Here is a 4414-nt window from a genome sequence, read left to right as displayed (position 1 = left end):
GATGCTTAACGGACTGAGCTGTGCCCCACTAGCTCATTTCTTTTTAGATCTGAATAAGATTCCATTGTCTAGATGTACCACAGTTTATTTATTTATTCACTTACTGAAGGACATATTGGTTGTTCCAAGTTTTGTCAATTATAGTTAAAACTGCTATCAACCTCCATTTGCTGGTTTATACATGGACAGCTGATTTTAACTCCTTTGGGTAAATACCAAGGGGTATTGAGTGCTGGATTGTATGGCAAGAGTAAGAGTAGTTTTGTAAGAAAGCACCAAATTCTCTTGCAAGTGGCTGTACCATTTTGTATTCCCACCAACAATGAATAAGTTCTTGTTGCTCCATATCCTCACCAGCATTTGGTTTTGTCAGTGTTCTGGATTTTGGCCATTTTAATGGGTATGTAGTGGTATTTCATTGTTTTAATTTGTATTTCCCTAATGGCATATGATGAGGAACATCTTTTCATATGCTTATTTGCCATCTGTGTATCTTCTTTGGTGAGATATCTGTTAAGGATTTTGGACCATTTTTTTTAAATCTTTTTTTTTAATGTTTTATTTATTTATTCATGAGAGTCAGAGAGAGAGAGAGAGAGGCAGAGGGAGAAGCAGGCTCCCTGCCTAGCAGGGAGCCCAATGCGGGACTCGATCCCAGGACCCTGGGATCATGACCTGAGCCGAAGGCAGACGCTTAACCATCTGAGCCACCCAGGAGCCCCTGGACCATTTTTTAACTTAGATGTTTTATTTTCTTATTGCTGAGTTTAAGAGTTCCTTGTATTTTTTGAATAACAATCCTTTATGAAATGTGTCTTTGGCAAAACTTTCTCCCAGAAAAGTTCCAGAATTAGAACTTTTCTAATTCTCCTGATGCTGTTTTTTGTAGAGCAGAAGTTTTTAATTTTAATGAAGTCCAACTTTATCAATTCTTTCTTTCATGGATCATGCCTTTGGTGTTGTATCTTAAAAAGTCATCACCATACCAAGGTCATCTAGGTTTTCTCCTATATTATCTTCTAGGAGTTTTATAGTTTTGAGTTTTACATTTATATCTATAATTGATTTTGAATTAATTTTGGGAAGGGTGTATGGTCTGTGTCTAAATTGGTGGTTTCTTTTGACCACAAAAAAACACCAGAAACCTAGCTTAGCAAACATGTTATCATCCAAAAGAATGTAGCACAATATAATATTGAAACTGTAAACTTCCTCAAGAAAGTATTTTACACAATGTTCAATAGGTGTTCTGTGTTGCTGAATTTCCTTTGAAAATGTAAAATGTCCTGGAGCACACCTGTGAAATCAATGAGGTATCCTGGAGTGCCTCGGGACAGTTTGGGAATCAGGACTATCTGCCATCGATGGAAAAACCAAAGTATGTAAATGTATAAAAAAATAAACTACAGAGGATATTTGTAGTTATATAACACAAATATAGAATCAATATCTAGGATATATAAAGAAATCCTACAAATCAATGATAAAAGAGAAATAATCCAACAGAAAAATGAGTAAAAATCTTACATAATTTTCAGAAAAAGTCCTAAAGTATTTCATAGGGGAAACATTAAAATGCAGTTAATCTCATTAACAATCAAGTACATGCAAAGTAACACTATAATAGATACCATTTCATACTCACTGTAATCAGTATCTATTACATATATTTAATACATTAAAATTATAAATAATTCTATTCCTCCAAAAGTGTAGAGCAAAGAAATTTTTATATACTGCTGGTAGGAGTATAAAGTAGCACATTGACTTTAGGAATGAGTTTGGAATTGTCTGGTCAAGTTAGAAATTCACATATCCTATCAAATATGATTCTACTCCAAGTGTACACTCTTGATAAATGAATGCTCAATTACCCTAGGATACATATGTTGGTCATATTGAGAAAATGAAACAACCCAAATCCCTGTCAATAATAAATAATTAAATTGTATATTCATGAAAGGCACACAATATTGCAAGGAAATGTGTAAACTATGCATTTGAATTTAAATAGTATCATGTCAAGTGAAAGACACATAAAATATACGGTATCTGATTCTATTGATATAAATTTCAAAAATGGACAAAACTAAGGACACCTGGCTGGCTCAGTTAGTGGAGCATGCAATTCTTGATTTTGGGGTTGTGAGTTCGAGCCTCACTCAGGGTGTACAGATGACTTAAAAATAAAATCTTTAATTAAAAAATGGACAAAACCAGGGGTGCCTAGGTGGCTCAGTGGTTAAGTGGCTGCCTTTGGCTCAGGTCATGATCTCAGGGTCCTGGGATAGAGCCCCGCATCAGGCTCCCTGCTTCTCCCTCTCCCTCTGCCCACTTCTCCCTCTGCTTGTGTGTGCTCTCTCTCTCTCTCTGTCAAACAAATAAATAAAATCTTTAAAAAATAAAATAAAAATTTTAAAAAATGGACAAAACTAGTCTATACTATTTGTAATGCATAGATGGAGACTAAACAAAACAAGGGAATGACTGTCACAGAAGTCAGAGCAGTGGTATTTTATAGGGAGTAAGATGCTATGGAAAAGGGACAATTGGGAATAATTTCTGAGATTCTAACAATGTTATATATTTTGACCTAGGAGATGTTTACCCAGTGTTCAATTTGTAATCAGGCATTTAAGTGCACATTATTTTATTTTATGTTTTCTATGTATGTATTTTTTATCCTAATTTAAAAAATAAATAGATAGGTTCTCTTACATCATCTACCACCTAAGAGTCACCCTGTAAAAAGTAGCAACCTCTCCCTTTTCTCTCCACCATCTGCTTGGCTGCCACAAAGCAGCAACCATGAGTGAACGCATCCCCATCCTTGTTGACCAGAGTGGTGTCCAGATTGGCAATGCCTGCTGGGAGCTCCATTGCCTGGAACATGGCATCCAGCCTGATGGCCAGATGCCAAGTGACAAGACCATTGGAGAAGAGATGACTCTTTCAATACCTTCTTCATGCTAGGAGCATGTTCCCAGGGCAGTGTTTACAGACCTGGAACCCACAGTCATTGATGAAGTTCGCACTGGCACCTACCCTCAGCTCTTCTACCCTGAGCAGCTCATGACAGGCAGGGAAGATACTGCCAATAAACTATGCCTGAGGGTACTACACCATCAACAAAGGGATCATTGATCTTGTCTTGGACCAAATTTGGAAACTGGCTGCTGACCAGTGCATAAGGTCATCAGAGCGTCTTGGTTTTCCACAGCTTTGGAGGGGGATCTGGTTCCTGGTTCATCTGGAACATCTCTCTGTAGTTTATGGCAAGAAGTGCAAACTGGAGTTCTCCATTTACCCAGCCCTCCAAGTTTCCATAGCTGTGGTTGAACCCTACAATTCCAACCCTCACCACAAACACCACCCTGAGCACTCTGTGCCTTCACAGTAGACAATTTGGCCATCTATGATATCTGTGGTAGAAAATTCGATATTGAATGCCCAGCCTACACTAACTTGAATAAGTTGATAGGTCAAACTGTGTCCTCCATCATTGCTTCCCTCAGGTTTGTTGGAGCCCTGAATGTTGATCTGACAGAACTTCAGACCAACCTCATGCCCTATCCCTGCATCCAGTTCCCTCTGGCTACATGTGCTTCTGTCATCTCTGCTGAGAAAGCCTACCATGAACAGCTTTCTGTAACAGAGATCACCAATGCATGCTTTGAGCCAGCCAACCAGATGGTGAAATGTGACCCTTGACATGGTAAATACATGTCTTGCTGCCTGTTGTACTGTGGGGATGTGTTCTCAAAGATGTCAATGTGTCCTTGCCACCATCAAGACCACACGTACCATCCAGTTTGTGGACCGGTGCCCCACTGGCTTCAGAGTCAGCATTAATTACCAGCATCCCACTGTGGTACCTGGTGGAGACCTGGCCAAAGTACAGTGAGCTGTGTGCATCCTGAGCAACACCACAGCCATCGCTGAGGCCTGGGCTCACCTGGACCACAAATTTGACTTGATATATGCCTAGTGTGCCTTTGTTCACTGGTATGTGGATGAGGGCATGGGGGAAAGAGAGTTTTCTGAGGCCCGCGAGGACATGGCTGCCTTTGAGAAGGATTATGAGAGGTTGGTATGGATTCTGTTGAAGGAGAGGGTGAAGAAGAAGGAGAGGAATACTAAAGTTAAAAATGTCACAAAGGTACTGTTTTACAGGGAACCTTATTCTGTTTTGAACATCGAAAAGTTGTGCTCTGCTGAAACTGCTGAATCACAGACCTGTACCTCTGAAACAAATAATATATTATATGTTAAAAAAAAAAAAAGAAGATAGCAGGAAGGGAAAAATGAAGGGGGGGAAATCAGTGGGGGAGATGAACCATGAGAGACTATGGACTCTGAGAAACAAACTGAGGGCTCTAGAGGGGAGGGGGGTAGGGGGATGGGTCAGCCTGGT

The 4414-nt window shown here is 39.5% G+C and overlaps 1 pseudogene; it reads left to right on the top strand.

The window, feature by feature from the left end:
- The first annotated feature begins 2808 nt into the window (after positions 1-2808).
- On the top strand, positions 2809-4140 carry LOC123324584 (annotated as a pseudogene).
- The last annotated feature ends 274 nt before the right edge of the window (positions 4141-4414 follow it).

This window comes from Neomonachus schauinslandi, chromosome 4 (genome assembly GCF_002201575.2).
Source record: "Neomonachus schauinslandi chromosome 4, ASM220157v2, whole genome shotgun sequence".
NCBI lineage: Eukaryota > Metazoa > Chordata > Mammalia > Carnivora > Phocidae > Neomonachus > Neomonachus schauinslandi.
Note: the sequence above shows the minus strand (reverse complement) of the source record. Positions and strands in the feature narration are given on the sequence as shown.